The sequence below is a fragment of the Hirundo rustica genome, chromosome 10 (genome assembly GCF_015227805.2).
Source record: "Hirundo rustica isolate bHirRus1 chromosome 10, bHirRus1.pri.v3, whole genome shotgun sequence".
Taxonomy (NCBI): Eukaryota; Metazoa; Chordata; class Aves; order Passeriformes; family Hirundinidae; genus Hirundo; species Hirundo rustica.
The window spans coordinates 21,382,930-21,399,437 of NC_053459.1; the positions used below are offsets into that span (position 1 = coordinate 21,382,930).

The window sequence follows — 16,508 nt, forward strand, 5'->3', positions numbered from 1 at the left end:
GCCTTCTCCCCTTGGATCTTTCCACTGCTTCCCTACTCCACTCTTATCTCTGCATTTTCCTCTTCCTCATCTCATTTCCCCTCCTGCTCCACCCTGCTCCTTCCCTTGCTTCCCTCACTTCCCTCAGTCTTCACTCCTCACACGGGTGAAAAATCCTGATGGGATAGGCAGGATGCTGCCAAAGAGGCAGGAGGAGCTGGCAGAGGATAACTGGATGCACAGACAACTTGAGACTGTCACAGAGATGCCTGTCAGCGAGTGGCAGGGAAACAGGGGCTGCATCTCATGGCAGAGTAGGAAAATGATGCTGTCGCCATGAATCCCAGCCAAGGCTGCCAGGGCTGAACTGCAGAGCTTCAAAACACCCACGCTATCAAAGGGGTCCCACTGAATGATTCAGAAAGGCTAAAAGCTTTCAGGCTTGACAAACAAAATTGCAAAGCGACATCCGTGAGAAGTGACAAGGCTGAGAGCAGCGCTTGGAACTTCCCAAGGCTCTGCTTGCCCCGCTCCTGGTGCTCTGTGTGCGTTGCCTCCCTGAAAACAGCGAGGCCCGTGTGAAGCAGGAGACACAGGGCAGAATAAACATTTGTATAGTGAGTGACTCACATAGAAACAAAACTCTTCTTGCAACTGAAGCCCAGGAAAGCATCCTAAATGCCTTTGACTGAAGCGTCTCAGGGTACCCGGTGCGCGCTCAGTAACTGACCCGTAGCTGCTGACCGCAGGCACGGCGCTGTTCTGCACATCCAGCCTGCTCAGTGCTCGAACAGAAAACTTGGGAAAAGCATCACAACTTTCCATTGAGAGACTTCACATCTCGCTGAGAGGCCCATTTACATTTTTAACCCCGCTGACTGTTGACGTATTTGCTCTAATAGCGTTCGCAGACGAACCTGGGAAGCTCGGGGGCGCAGAGCGCTCCTGATTCCGTGTGGGTTGCTGCTGCTTCGAGGAGACATTTACCAGCAGCTGGGAGCTCGGAGATACAGCATCTATTCTTTCCTTTCACATTTGCCTGCAGAGCTGTAAATGTCAAAGCCTTTCAAGTGCCCCTCAAACAAAACGAGTTAGTAAATCAGCGAATGTGGCACCGCACACACTCATGCGGTGCATGTTAAGCTACTGTACTTCATTCACTTCTTTATCCGATGGCTCCGTGAGAAACGGGGCTCGCCGAGGCGCCGAGATGCCTTAGTCATTTTGTTTGTTTTTTCACATGGCTACTGTTCTTGTTTTGTGTTTTTTCCAAAAGCTGCGTCAGATGTGCTTAGCATTCAACTCAACTGGATACATCGGATGAAAAGGCCATTTTCTCTTCACTGATGAAATATAATTGAACCCACTGATAATGAACTTGCATACCAAATAATGAAACTCCATTTGTGTGACCGGGGCTCTCTTCCGAACCCCACAATTCCCAGTTCCCCCAAGGGAATGTTTTATGTGCTTTTCCACCAGTTTCACTGAGATCACAATTTGGCACATTGGCTTCTTGCTTTGTTCTTTATTGTCTCTATACCAGAGAGAAGCAAGTTTGTAAAAAGAAAAGACAAAGAGTGGGAGCAGTTTAATTAGCAATCAGTGTCGTTTGAAAACCATCTCTTTAGCACACAGTTTTTCCCAGTCCTGTGTTTTAGCATTCCACTTCACTGCAACTCGTGGTTTCCTGGGTGTCTTCTTCACCTTCAACCTGTTTTCGGCTCTCTCCTGCAAATTCTGCAGGAAGCTGCCAGTTTTGGCACAGCCCTGCAATCTATTCCCTTGAAAGCCGTAAGGGCCTTGTTAAGGAGCAGAGCAGCACAAGGCAAACACTTGTATTGTGTCTTTGGGGCTCCCACAGAGATAAAACTCTCCCTTTGCTTCAAATATGGGAAGATGTCCCCAGGCTCCTTGACGTGCAAACATCGTGGATAAGGAGGGTACTGAGGCAAAAAGTCTCTGTCTGACCTCATGAGAGTATCTGGAGAATGTCAGAGCTGCTGGCTGAAGATAAGGAGGAAGGCTCAGCCCCAGACGGGGAAGATGTGGAAGGAAGGGTGGGCTACACTGTCTATACATGCTGGGTTTTAGGAAAAATAAATTTACTGTGCACTTATTAAAACCTGACTGCCTAAAGCCAGGCATTTCTTTTCCTCTGAGCTCTGCCCCAGGGGAGCTAGTATGGGAGGAAATCAAAACAACCGAAACAGCCTCAGGCTTCAAAAGGAGTGATGTGCTTATTCTAAGGTGACATTAACCTAGAAAATTTGGGAACTTGTTAAAAAATCACTCAGTTTGACCACACCCGCCTACTGTCTGCTGTCAGCTGAGCATTTCCATCAACAGAGTGATTGATAATCCTGGGTAATCTGGGAGGGAGCTGCCACCAGAGCCCAGTGATACAGCAGAGCCATGGGATCATTCTGAGAGAGGTCCTGGTATGTAGCTGTCGCCTGCCTTTGGTCTCACACAGAAATAAATCACTTTGGCTTCATGCATGGTGTTTAAAATCAACATCATCAGCAGGTTTGTCAGGCCCTCGTGTGAGCATGATGCCCTGAGCAGCCTCACCTGGGACCTCAGCCCCACCTGGCCTTGGGCCCTATTTAAGCTCAGCCCAGGGCTCTTTTCCTGTGTCTGAGCTGTGCTGCAGTTTGGGTGCTGCCCGTGACTTTTGGGCTGTTGCTGTGAGTAATTCCGTGAAGGGGTGTAACTTTTTTGAGCCAAAGGTTAGTTGTGAGCCAAAGATAGTAGGTAATGAGTTCTGGGTTATGTGGCACTCCATCCCTGCTCTGAGAGGGCTGTTCTGGCACAGGCAGGGTCTCTGAACATGTTTCTGTGGCTGTCACCCTGCTCTCACTGACAAGTGACATTTCTAACCATCTAACCAGTTGGGGTTTTTCCTGCTATGAAATTTACTGATGGCAAAAAAAAAAAAAAAAGCTTTTGTAGACATGGGCTTTAAATTCTGGAGAGAACAAATAATTCTAGCTCATGGGAATGTCCTCATCTTCCCAAGTGAAGCACACATCTCTGGGTGGCTCTTAGCTGTGGGTCTGGCTGGTGACAAACCAGAAGTGTCTGTACCTCTGCTCAAGCACCCTGCAGGCTGAGGAGAGCTCTTGTGGGTGGATGTGTGCCAGCCTGAGAGTGGAATGGGAGACAGAGAGGATGGGGAGGTGTCTGGGGACTCCTACCTCTTCCTGGCTATAGTCTGGGGAAGTGGATGGTTGCTGGATGCTGTTTTTCCAACACCTGGGAATACAGGGGTGGCAGCACTAGGCAAGACTCATCTGGTTTGTTTTTCTTGGGCTCCTTGGTTTTTTCTGAAGTCTCTTTTTCTTGGTTCTGTGTCTAGCTGACCCCTCATTGTGTTGCATTTCAGGTCCTGTCCCTTATTTATCACTCTCATCTTCCTTTGGAAACTGCTGGGAGGCTGGACTAGGTGAGTTAATACCCAGTTGAATTTGCTTTGATAAGTGAATTATTACTAATATCAATGGGAGGAACTTCTTAGAGGTGCTGCTGAGATAATACAAATGGTGTATAAATTAGAGCTGAAGACAGAGGCAATGCCTAGCAGAGAGCTGTTACCTGGGAGCAATAATCTAGCAAGGTCTGTGCCTGGGAGCTTCCTGGTTTCAGTTTCTTGCTACATTAAATAGAGTTTCAGTGGAAGTCCTGATGGCAGCTGGTCTGGCTTTGGTAAAGGCTGGCCTCTTTAAAATCAGTGCTGAGAAGGAGATCAGCTGCTACTGCAACCGGCGAAGAATTAAAGTGTGAGAGTGAATAAATATTGCTCAAAATGAATTAACTGGTGTACTGCAGCCTGGCTCCTGAAGCCCCTGGAGCTGCAGACAGGCTCCCCTGCTGATGTGCAACCCCCTCGCTCTTCAGCAGGGGCTGGAGTGGCAACTCTCACTTGAGTTTCAAAGAAAATTGCATGGCACTTCAACCCGGGATCTGTGAGCGAGGATGGAGGCTGTTGGTTGTTGCCGTGATGAAGTTAATCCAGTCCGAAGGAGGATAAAGGGTTGCTTAGCAATACTTTAGCAGTGACTAACAATGCTTTATGAGGCTTTTACTGTTGACTAAGTCTTTAGTAGTGGCTCAGTGGGTTTTTTCGTGGAATGTCTTTACTATTTTTGTGATGGTCTCTCCTCTTGAGAAACTGTCAAACTCATCACGTATAATGAACAGACAGCAGTCAGCGAGCATTTGATGGCTGCTCATGTGTTGATTTTTGGCCTGGCCTCATTAAGATTCCTTATCTCTACCTTCTCTTTCCCTAGGAGTTCTTAAATTAGCTACAGAGATTAGATTATTTAAGTGCTTTTCATATAAATGCCTCCTAGTCTGTTTGTTTTTCCTGTGACACCCCTGTGTCCATGTGGAAGCTCATTTTGGGTCTTAAAGGAGGGGTGTAAGATTGTCTAAACTAGTCCAGAGTCACATCTTGTAGAAAACTTTATCTTGGTGTTCTGTAAAGCTCTTCAGCTGAGCAATATGTATATTGATCTGTTTAATATTCCTTAAATATTAAGAACGGTTGCCTCCTTGATGGCAAGAGGCTGCTGCATACCATGCAGTATATTAAAATAATTCCCATTAAAAGGTGTGCTGAGGGCCAAGTGCTCTGCTCATGCTTTTGGGGCACAGTTGCAAGCATGCACCAAATAAATGCTTCTTCCTCTTTCCTGCTGAGGTATTTGAGTCATGGCTGCCACTGCAGGAAAAGCGTGTGAGTGTTTTGAGGAAAGGAAAACGCATTAAGGCTGAAGACTGCATCTGGATTCTTTAAGCACTCCCCATGGCCGTATCCACGCTTCGGAGCTGATGCTATCAGGGGAAGCACTAACAACACAGTAATCCCCAGCAAAACACAGCTCACGTTTTAGCTGTGCTCAGAGACTACTGTGCAAGCAAGTGCTGCTGTGGGACTCTGCTGTGCGACTTTGCTGTGCCACTCACGAGCCCACCACCAGAGCCCTCAGCACGAGAGCCAGAGCTCTTTGCTCCAGCTGGAGCAGGGATCCCCCTCAGTCCGTGCTGTGGGCAGCACAGGGCTTGTGCCAGCATGATTGGTTTCCAAATATTGGTAGCCAGTGTCGGTTCCAGCAGCCAAATAGGAATTTTCACTTCAGGAGCTCTGCAGAGAGCAGCATGTGGCGGGGCTGCCAGGGCTTTCGCAAACCCACCAGGTGGGACACAACAGCCCTGCAGAGGCTGTGAAATTCGGAATAACTGTGTCTCTGCAGCTTGTGAACGTTCCACTGGTACAGTCTTGATCACCATGGGATGGGATGAGTCTCTGGTCTTGTGAACACCGGTACCATTTCCAGGACTCTGGAGGATGCTGTCCTTTGGCTCCAGTCTGTGCAAACTGGGAATGAGGGACAGAAGCTCAATACACTAAAGGAAGCTCCTGGTGCTCGCTGTGTTCTGAGAGGCACTTTTTTTAATTATCACAGGAATTTATGCTTCTGTCACTATTCAGCTGGGAAGCTGAATTTCTTTCAGCACTACTGGTTCCATTAAATTCTTAAACTTCAGCACTTTTAGGAAAAGTGTGGGAGCCTGCAGCACAGCCCCCTTGGTCTGAGGTGTGAGGCACAGGCTGGTGTGGTTTTGTGGGCACCCTGGGTGAGCTCTTCCCCTCTGATGTGGGGACTGTGCTGGTGCTTAGCTGCAGGAATGATGCTCCTGGTGTCCCCAGAGCTGAGCCAGCTGCCCTGTCACCGTGCTGAATCACCCAGGGAGGGTTTGGTGGTTGGACACCCTGGAGCACAATGTCACCTCTGTTCTTTGAAGTTTCTCGAGGTGAGATGAAGGAAGCACTCTCCTTTTGAGTTTTCTCTTAAGTCCGTGTGTAGCTGTAACCTCGAGAGTGCCGGCATGGAAAGGGAGGATGGGAATGGACTTTGAAGTTATAATTCATGTTTTAGTTGTTCCCAGCCCTAACATAAATATTACCTCAAAATCATCAGAAATAGCTTGAAATCTGAGTATTGACTGCTAAACCCATGAGTTAACCACAGAAGTGACCTGGATAATTGTCATCTTTGATCCTTTAATGATATTGTCAGAGCCTCGAGCACAGCAAGGAATTAGCAGTGACATTTCTAGTGAGCTGCTGGTATCTGAGTCTCCCCAGGAGTCCTTCAGGCTTTTTAAAATTGGAAAGACGTCTTCCAGGTTAGATCTAAACAAGAGAATCGCTTTACCACTAACCTCATACCACTGTTACTTAATGATGTGTGCTCTGTGTATCAACACAGACATTTCACTTGTATTTTATTGCTGGTATTTTTATAAGGTATTTGTCTAGCTATCTGTGGGGATCCTTCAGCACAGAGCTATTCCTGCATGTCTGTTTTTAGACAGTCTCATGAAATCAGTGTTTTGGTGCTTTCCTGGTATGCGTAGACTAATAAAATCCAGCTTATTCATCTTTTCTGCTCACTTTTTCCAAGCCTGTCTTTCTCAATGGCCTTCAGTGAGTACAAATGTCTGACGCTGGAGGTTTATCTGAGGCTTTTCTAATACCCTGCTGTAGCTGACTGCAGTCATTCCCCAATATTTATTACCTGAATGTAAGGCTTAGCAGCTGTGAGAGGAAGGGAAAGCCACACAATAACAACAATATGTGTGAGACTTAGCACATTCCCACCAAGTGCAAACTTCCACTTTGGAAGAAGGATGATGATTCCTAATAAAAGCAAATTTGGGATAGGTTTCCTGGTATGAGCCTCCTGTGATAATCTGGGAAGCCTTCACTTGGCAGTGCTCAGTGACTGGGGTGTGTGCAGGCATGTCAAGTTCAAACTCCTTTTGGGTTCTGGGGCGTGTTTTTCTGTTTTATGTGCCCTCCCTAGAGGTGTAAAGAGAAGAGGAATGCCTGCACCTAGCACAGGGTAACAAAAACATCGCCAAACTTTGGGAATTTCTCTGGGTGGGGTAACCAAACTGTTGGAAACTGCCTGAGATTTAGCTAAGGGTGCCGGGCTTGCCTTATGTTCTTTTTTTGACCTTTGCATTAAAGGGTTGAGAGGCTGATTTTTAAATTAGGAAGGGCTTTTCTCTGAAGTTTTTTTAGGAAAGGCGAGAAAAGGTGTATGATCTTTCCAAGAGAAGCATAGAGGTGAAGGAGGAAGAGACAGGACTTCCCTCATAATCGAGCATTCATCTTTTTATGAGGATCTCCTATGCCCACAGAGGACTCAACACGCAGGGAGGAATTTTAATCCTCTAAAAGTAGGAAAATGTGCTTGAGGTCTGTATGTTTTGCCCAGGTGTTTATTTTCCAGGTCCTAGCCAAGCTGTGCTTGTTTTGGAGCCGTCCCACTGGCTGTGCATGTGTCACACACCTCTGCCCCATGGCTCAGAGCATGGGCAGGACAGGAGCCCTCCAAAAGCACAGGGCTGAATAGTTTGGATGGTTTAGTGAACTGAATCATCTTGCCCAGGGGTCAGACAGGCAAGGTGAAAGTGGTAGGAATAGTTGACTTGGACCAGCAAAACCTCTGTGGGTGACTGAGATGTTCAAGTGACTCAGGTACACCATGACACCCTCAGGGACGAGGGGTGAGGACAGAGGGAAAGGCTCAAGCACCAAAAGTGCACTTTCTGATTCAGACCAAGAGTCTGTATGGGTCTCAGAAGAGAATAAAATAACTCTACCATGGCTGAAACCAGGACAATGTCCTCTTTTCTTTCTGCCTCTGTGGCCTGGCTCAGCACTTGGGGCTTTGGGATTTCTGTAAGGTAAATGACTTCTGCTGAATATGGAGACTCCAGCAACTTGGTGTTACTGGTGTGAGTGGGAATTTGCCCTGGGAAGCAGACACCTATCAACCAGGCATCATTTATGTTGGCATCTTGGTCTTCTGATGGGTCTGAGCTTCCACAAATGTGCCAATCATCAGCTCAGGGAAGGCAAGCAGAAGACTTCAGTAGGGTTGAGCTAAATCTCCTAACTGGCAGCTTTCAGGAAATAGAAATTGTTAAGCCAGCTTTGCCATCAGATTGTTCGTGGAGTAGGATTGTGTCCTTCTCTTCAAAGGCCGAGACAACAGAGAAGTCACTGTAACAGTTTTTACAAGATGTGTATGTATATATAATAATGACAGTGTTTTGAAGTTATTTTCTGAGTATGTATGTGTACCTTGTTTCAAAGGAACTTTTTAAGAATTGGCTCATCTTATGGATTCTCGTTCATAAGCTATTGCCTTCAAAGACAGGGCTTTTTTTTTAAGGAAACATGGCCATTAACTAATGTCTTTACATTTCTCTGATTTTCCCAGAAACATTTTTTTTCTGGAATTTCTCCTGTAGTCCTTCTCCCATGTGCAGTTTGTGGCACGCACATTTATTTGTTCTTCGATTGGTTTCCAATTAATTATCAGAGGCAGTTATAAAAATTTCCATCCAATATTATAAAGAGGCAGGTTTTGGTTTGCCTTTTTTTTTTTTTAAGAGCTGTAAAATCAGCCACACACCGTTTCCTTTCATGTGGTTTGACTTTAACCTACACTGCCCTGAAGGTAGGAGATGAGATGAACTGCTCCCGAGCTCTGACAGGAGTTTGCAGTCGAGTCGGATGTTCACACAAAGCAGGGAGCACTTTGTCGGTAATAAATCAGGTGTCCCAAGGAGGAAAAGGTTGACAGGGGCTTCAGTGGTGTTTTGTCTCCTTATTAGTACCTGCACAGTAGGATTAATGTCTGGTGTGATGTCGTCTGAGCTGAGTCAGGTGTAAAAGCTGGAGGGAAGCATCAGCAGCCAGGTGGGGGCTGGTGGTGGAACACCCGCACATCCCCCAGCACAGCCATAGGCAGGGGTGGGGAATGTCAACTCCTATAACCTCCCTGCACACAACTGCACTTCACACACTTGAAAATATGTCCAATATTTCCAAGTCTTCAGTAAAATACCTTGTTTGCTGATGACAGCTTTCTTAGTGCTTTTCCTGTCTAAGGATTATTTGGCTTTGTTTATTTACATGCTGTATTATCAGAATTAAATCTCTGTCTGTGTGAGGAGCAAGTAGTCTCAGGTCAGTCCTCTGCACTGGACTTGTGTGTCATGGTGACTTGTTCCAGCCCTTCCCTTCACAAACCTTCACACTTGTCATCTTCCTGCTCTGCCATTCATATTCACTCAGTGCCTGGGATATTTCAGAAGCCTCTCCCATTTCTCTTGCTCTGACCAGAGCAGGACTTGCCAGCACTTCATTTTGACTGTCCTGCTACCAACACAGGTGACTGTGATTGGTGAGGTGCTCATGAAAAAAACCCCCAGAGGTACCTGAGCATCCTGGGGAAAGCTGGGGTGCTGCTGCTCATTTCCTCCTGATGTGATAAACAGGATTCTATTGTCTAGAATTGCACATTCAGTGCTGAAGGTATTTTTTAAAAGAGCGAAATTGCTCGTGTCTCAGAGCTGTAGCACTATTTAGCTTCTGATTTGTCCTGCTAAGGAGGCATCAGGTTTTTGAAGAGCAGGAAAAGGTTGGCAGACTGGTCGTGTCACCTGGAGCTGCTGTAGCTTATGTGGCATCTTCATTAGAGCCCTGGTGGTATTAATTACCCAGAAAACCCATTTGTGAGCAATGACAGCTCAATAAGGAAGCATGCTGAACTGAGATGGAAATTATGACACTTGCAGAGAAAATGGCTTCTTTAAGCTCGCTGCCCCCAGGAGCAGAACTGCTGACTCAAACCCCCAGAGACTGCAGAGGTTATGGGGCAGGAGTGTGCTGATTACCTGCCACGAAGCCCTGGACTCAGCTGTGCACGCCATCACCTGCTGTAATTTTGCCTGACTAATGATTACAGGTTTAGGCTTTAGCTCTGCCATCTGCTCTGTGTGCAGATGGACACCTGCACTGGCTGCTGCTAGAGGAGGACCCACGCTCAGGGAGGGTTTTTTTGTTTCCTGAAATGCCTCGCAAATTCTACCTTTCTGTTTTGGCAGAAAAGCCTCTCAACACAGCTAAGATTTATCCAGTGACTATGATGGCTCAAGACCGTGGTTAACCAAGACCACTGAAAGCAGCGTTGCTGTTTCCAAAATCCAAGTAACGCTAATGTTTCCATAAACACCGCACGGCATTTCCACGGGGTTTAGAAACTGCAGTTGAATTATGGAGAGTGAAACTGTAACACAGGCTTACGTAGGTCATTAGCTATCAGGGCTTCCAGACTTCCCTTGTCTGGACGAGATAGTATCTTGGCTTGAGCCGTAGTTATTGTCCCTCTGGGCAAAGAGACCTTGGGAGGTGAGGTTGGCTGAAGCTGCAAGGAACTTTCCTTTGCATTTCTCATTAGGAGCTGGTGGATGGAAAATGTTAAGCAGTGGGCTAAAAGGATTGCAGGGTGATGCTGACCCTGAGCCGCAGCTTGGAGGGTCAGGGAGAGCAGATCTGGGGCAAGGACGGTGATGTTGGTGTGGGAGGCGGAGTGGATGGAGGTGATGGGCTGTGTCACAGAAAGGGAGTCAGAGCTGGGAGGAACACACCGTCAGGAATGATGTTTGGAGCTGCAGGAGTCAGGGACACAAGTCTGTGACCTCATGCCTGGAAGGTGGTGCTCGAATCTGTAGAAGCAGCAAAATGTGAGGCAGTGAGCTGGGACTTGAGTGCAAGTACCAGCCTTACACTCAAAGAAAAAGGCTTTCTTCCTGAAAGTAGTGCAACAACCCAGATCTTTCTGCTTTGCTGCCGTAAATTGGGGTGTTTCCTGGTGTATAAATACAAGCCTGTGTCTGAGCAGGCAATGGAAAGACTTTAACTTCATTGTTTCAGGTGCTGTACTGGCATTCCCAGATGAAACCCACGGTTTTACAGCAGAGTTGCGTTTTAGATCCCATCCAACTTGCAATGAATCCTGATTATTGCCATGTTAGTTACAGCACTTGTGCCAGGCTGAGCTCAGCACATCACCCCTGTCTGCTGGGGGTCTGTGCTGGAGTGTTTTGTGGAGTCAGGACCTTTATACCTTTATTTTTAGGCCAAGCATCTCATTTTAGGTGTTCTACCACTTAGGTGTATTTAAGTGTCTTACCCCCTCACCTTCCACTTTTACCTTTGCATATCTGCATGACATAAGTTGGATACTCAGTAAAATGGATCCCACCTATAGTCAAATTTAACCACACTGAAATCAAATAGCAACACAAACTTTTCTGCTGGGAGCCCTTAGCATCAGGGTGAGGTAAGACTCTGTGTGCAGCATCTTACCCCCAAGGGCTGGGAGGGGATTAATGCATCCATTTTTGCATTGAATTCAACTGGAAGAACCTGTGGGATCTAGAGAAGCCTTGCTGTGGAGGACGTGCTTTGTGTCTAGGGTCTGTATCAGCTGCAATCACTTAGGTTTAAAAATGTTCTCCTTGTCAAGAGCGGGATATTTCCATTTCTGCTCTGTCAGTGCTGCCCTGTGCAGGTGTCAATAGTGACATTAGGCTGTGAGGTTTCCTTCACTGCTGTACCTTCCTGATGCAACCATTAAATTAACAATTTCCTCTGAGGGAGCTGGAGGTGAACAGGATGTCAATTCATAGAACAAATTTTCTTAATGTCAGCACAGAGCCTTTGTTGTCCCTGTTAGTCACAGTGCCAAAACAGAAAGGTGTTTCTGCTCACAGGGGATCCCATCCCCAAACTGGTGTGACTGGTCAACACCCTTCCACTGATTCCTGTGGCTTTTGGGGTCAGCCTTTGAGCGTGGAACAGTTTGACCCTCCTGACTAATGCAGAAATCATGTTTGGAAAAGCTCTGCCGAGAGCTGATTCCATGCTGGGTGTTTTTCCCTTGTGTTTATGTAGTTATTGAGCATTTTAATACTGATAATTATTAAATAGGGTCACCTGGAAGGGCACAAGCACTCCAGCTCTTGCCAACAAACCACTTAAGCACCTGCTTAGAGATAAGCACACACATTAAGGTAAATGAAGTTGCTTCTGGGCTTCGTGTTGAGCAGATGTTTACAGTTTCTGGATTAGGAGAAACTCCTCGCTTGAAATCATCATCTTTTACCCTTTAATGAGTGGAAATTAGTTTCTAGTATGGGAATTAATTTTCATTAACAAAATGTAAAACTCTTCCTGTGCTGAAAAACTAGATGGAATAAAGTAAAAAATAGGTTAAAGCTTCTCCATGCAGACCCTTAGAGCAATGTCATTCATTAGGAAGGAATAATGTATGTGTCAGGAGAAGTTATTGCATGTGCACTTCAAAATACCCTGTTGGTGCTTAAGACACCCAGGTTTAAAATGACAGACCTGCTTTGGATGTTGCAAAGCAATGTATGAGAGACAATATCTCACTCTGAAGCATACCTGACCTCACCCTGCTGGGAATACTGCAGGAGTGTGCACAGGCTGAGATGGAGAGAGCTCCTGCGTTAGTGGATGTCCTGAGGAGAAAGATAAATGGCAAGAAACACTCTGAATCCTCCTTCTCCCTTGGAACACCTCTGCTGTGCTGAAGTGTGTCAGCATCAAAACACAGCAAAGATCCTTCCAGAGAAGTCCAGCACAGCTGAGCGTTCCCACTACCCTCACTGGGAAACTTTATCCTGGCCCTTCTCTTGGTGGCTGATGGATTCAGAGGGTGGAGCATGGACAGCGTGTGCTGGCATGTCCCCCACGAGCAAAACTGAAAGAAAAAAAAAAAGTGGGAAAGCAAATTATCATCAGATCTTCTTTGGGAATTATTTTGAACCTTATAGACAAATAACCTGTCTCTTTGGGAGGAAGGCAGGGAAGGGAAGGTGGTGTGAGTTGAGCAGCGCTTGTGTTACAGGGATCTGCAGCACCCGGCTTTCAACCAGCTCATTAAAATCTTGATTTGAGCTGTGCCCACAGTGATGGAGGAAAGGGCCTGCCCTGCTGCCACATGCAGATGAGGATTTTCAGGGCTAGAGCTGAAACATTTGGCAAGTGAGTGCATGAAGCTGAAGGTTACCTGTAGGCAGCTGTTGCTCAGCCTGGAGGTGTTTATATGGCTATTTAATTGCATCTTGCTCAGTACTAAATGAGTGAGACTTACATGAATAACCACAGCAGCACAAGTGCTGCCACCTCTGAGATAAAGGATCTTATTTGAGAAACAAATGCTTAACTAATAACACCACGGGCCCTGTGCACTTTTAAAAGTCTGTACTTATCTCTGATAGGAAAGAAATGGTCTAGTTCTTAAAAATAAACCCAAAAGCATTTGAAGCCTGTTTTTTCCTCCCCCCCCCCCCCCCCCCCCCGCCTCTATTTTTCCATTCTTTTCCCAGGTTGCAAAAATAACATCCAATAATGAAATGAAAACAAGCTGAATAGTTCCATTGAGTGGAGGAGGGAAGAGGTAGTCACAGACAGCTGGAGCATGTCTGGGCCAGTGTCTCGGCTCCTTTCTTTCTGCTCCTCCAGTGCCCCTCCAAGAATGCAGACAATGCTGGCCACGACTGTTTCACATTTGATTTCCACACTTAAATCTGTGCTTGTTAAGTGAAACCCCATTGTCAGGCTGGCACACATCCCTGCTGCCTCCTTGGGTCCCACTCCAGAGCCTGCAGTCCGGGCAAGGGTCCTGCTCCAAGCCCCTCAGCCAGGATCAGGTACGCAAAGAGCGCTTCGCTGCTTTTGTGCTGCTTGTGGCATTGCAGCAAAAGCTTTTGGACTCCTCCCGTGGCCACATCCACGGACTGGCCTCATAAATCTCGGTGTGAGGGCAGACAGAGCGCTGCAGGGAAGGGATGAGGGTTTGGAACTGTCTCAGGAGTGGTGGATCCATGGGGCACTCGGCTGGAGCCAGGCTCTGGGAGAGGTACGGGCAGAAAATGGGGTAAGCAAGCAGGACCTGGCTCTGCAGAGGGCTGCTCCCCTGCCCTGCTCAGGGAGAGGGGCAGATGGGGATGCTTTGGGTCTTGGCAAGGTCTCAGGGTGCTCTGCTGGGACAGGACCATTGGGTCCAGCAGTTCCAGAGCCTTGCTCAGCATAGGCTCAGCATAGGCAGGACAAATATTGTGTGCTGGGAGAAAATATTGTGTGCAGGACAAATATTGTGTGCTGAGTGACCAAGAACCCCCTTCATATCCCCTGTAAAATACCAGGGAGGGCATGAAAATGATGAATCTGATTAACAAGCTATGGGGATTATAAAATGAACAGCTGTCCAGTCCTTTAGACTGCAGACCCTTGTGGCCTTTCTCCCCCAGGAGCAATACCTCTGCACCCCTCGTGCAGGGTGATTTATCAGCATCATCCCCGTGACAGGGATGCCACAGCAGGCTGAGCTCTGCCCAGAGCACTGTGCAGCCCACTGCAGCACCAGAGCAGCGAGAGGAGGTGGCTGTGGTGCCCTGGGCTGTGATGCTGGAGCAGGAGAAGGCACTGGCAGTGGTTTCATTCTTCAGGTGTCCCAGAGGAGTCCTCTGCTGGGCTGTTGTCATGGAAACACCGTTATTTTGGGGGTTTTCCAGGCTGGCTCCAGACCAAGGTGAAAGGGAAGAAAAACCCCAAGGGGTGGCAGGCACAGAAGGTGAGATTTCCCTCAGCACAGCAACAGTTGTGGTTTTCTGAGCCAACAGCAAGTCCTCCAAGGTGCTGGAGGAATGACAGGGCTGGAAATCAATGCCATGCCTCATTCATTTTTCCTCCTGCATGCTCAGGGTGCTCCTGCCTAAGGCTCTGCCTGCAGCAGAGATACCACACGCTGAATGGAGGATATTTTTTACACCTCTCCTGCTGTTGATGCCTATGTTGCTGTGTTTATCTCAGATCCAGGTCTGTGCAGCTTTTGATTGCTCTGGGTGTTGCTGGCAGAGCAATGTTGACAGTCACAAGGAAGAGCAGAAATGCAAATCTTCATGTTCTGCTTGCTCTTATGTCGATAGCAAACTATAATTTCCATGAAGCTTTGCCAAGCCTTTAAATTCAGAGGCCCAGGCTATGCAGGCAAAAGGTGTAATGGGTCTGAGGGGTCGAATTAAAGGCTCATAAAATGATCTAATGGTATGAACCCCATGGCTTCAGGGGTACTTCTGATCCCAGTGTGAGTGCATTCAGGACCTGTCCTTGCCCAGCCATGCCAATCCACCTCCCCAGCTGAGTCTTATCTTTAAATGTGCAAATTGGAGCAGCTTCACAAGAGTCCTCACAATCCCCAAAGCTGCACAGAACACAGCCAGACTCAAACACAGGTGTTTGCAGAGGTTTGGGAAACCAGTGCAGGGAAAAGGGAGCAGGGCTCTAACCCAGGTGGCTGATCCCAATCAGGGAGCAGCAGCAGGATGGGCCAAGGAGCAGGGATGCAACAGCAGGAACAAACTGCACTGAGGCTCAGGATGTTAAAGGCAAAACTGGCTTCCCACTGAAATGGAGACAAAAGCATTTTATCACTTTTATGACATGCTGAGTGATTATTTATTTTGAAAAAAGTCCCTCTTTAAAGAGTATTTTTGTATTTCTTCATTTCCAACTTGGATAAATCCTCTTTCAAAAATATATATTTAGTGTCCTTTATTCTGTGTCCAGAAAAAGGATGTGATGGTAAGGAAAATTAGTAGCTTGATGTCACAAACTTATTAAAGAAAAATGGAGATTTTTTTTTTTTTAAATAGGGAAGACCAAGTCATTGAAACCATATTTTACTAAGAATACCAGAAGAATAAGTTGGAACAGGTACACAGTTTGTCATATAGTGTTTAAGGACGATGGGTGGCCTTTAAAATTTAAATTGAGTGCTTGAATACGGAAAAAAATTCCTTGTTACAAAACAGAAGATGTGCTAGCAAGTGGGAGACTGACTAATGAGCCCTGCACAGCACATGTGACCCACAACATTAACAAGAAAAGTGGTTTTCTTTTCAAATGCACCATCCAGGTTGACTCTGCTGCTTCCTTGTCCCCCTGCCTGGTGGCACCACCTCCCCCTGCCCTCAGCAGGGTTTTGGCGTGGCCGAGCTCAGCTCTGGGGTTGGATGGGTGAAAAGCTTTGCTGGGTGCTCAGCTTCCCTGGCTCTCGTGCCTCCTCCTTGTCCCAGCACATCCCTGCCCTGGAGGGGTTTGCTGTGCAGCCAGTTCCACCCTTTGTGCCAGCTGAGAGGCTTTTCTGCGCTGGGGGAAGCCTTGGAAGAGCTTTTAGGAATAATTTAAATTTCCTTTGATCCAGCAGCTCTGCAGGTAGAAAACTACTGCTGTTAGAGCAGGCAATACCTGGCTGCTGTGCTGGAGAGCGGAAGGAGCTCTCCTTCACCTGGCTGGAACGACTGTTCCGTGTTCCTCCCCTGTCCAGTGCCCAGGGAGGGCTTTAAAAGGGATTGGATTGTGCACAGTAAAGGGCAGGACTGTGGCTCTGCTGGTGAGCACTCCATGCCAGCTGGGAGGAAAAGCTAAAATTCACCTTTTGTGGACTCAGACATGACAATGTGTCCTTGCTGCGTGGTCACAGAGAGGGTGTTTGGTGCTGGCTGCCACAAGGCCACTGAAAACTGCTCTGTGCATCTCCTGCCTTTGCTGTTCCATGCTCCTG

The 16,508-nt window shown here is 47.2% G+C and overlaps 1 long non-coding RNA gene across 4 annotated transcripts in view; it reads left to right on the top strand.

Moving 5' to 3' along the window:
* Positions 1 to 2,610: 2,610 nt before the first annotated feature.
* The window catches only part of LOC120757155 (uncharacterized), a 29,271-nt gene continuing 15,373 nt past the window's right edge, over positions 2,611 to 16,508 (top strand). For 2 of the 4 annotated variants that reach the window (XR_005702391.2, XR_005702390.1), the window contains exons 1-2: positions 2,616 to 2,711; positions 3,368 to 3,427. This is a non-coding gene — a long non-coding RNA (uncharacterized LOC120757155). Of the gene's footprint in view, positions 2,712 to 3,367; positions 3,428 to 16,508 lie in introns of all 4 variants that reach the window. The other 2 variants (XR_005702393.1, XR_005702392.2) reach the window with 2 other exon arrangements.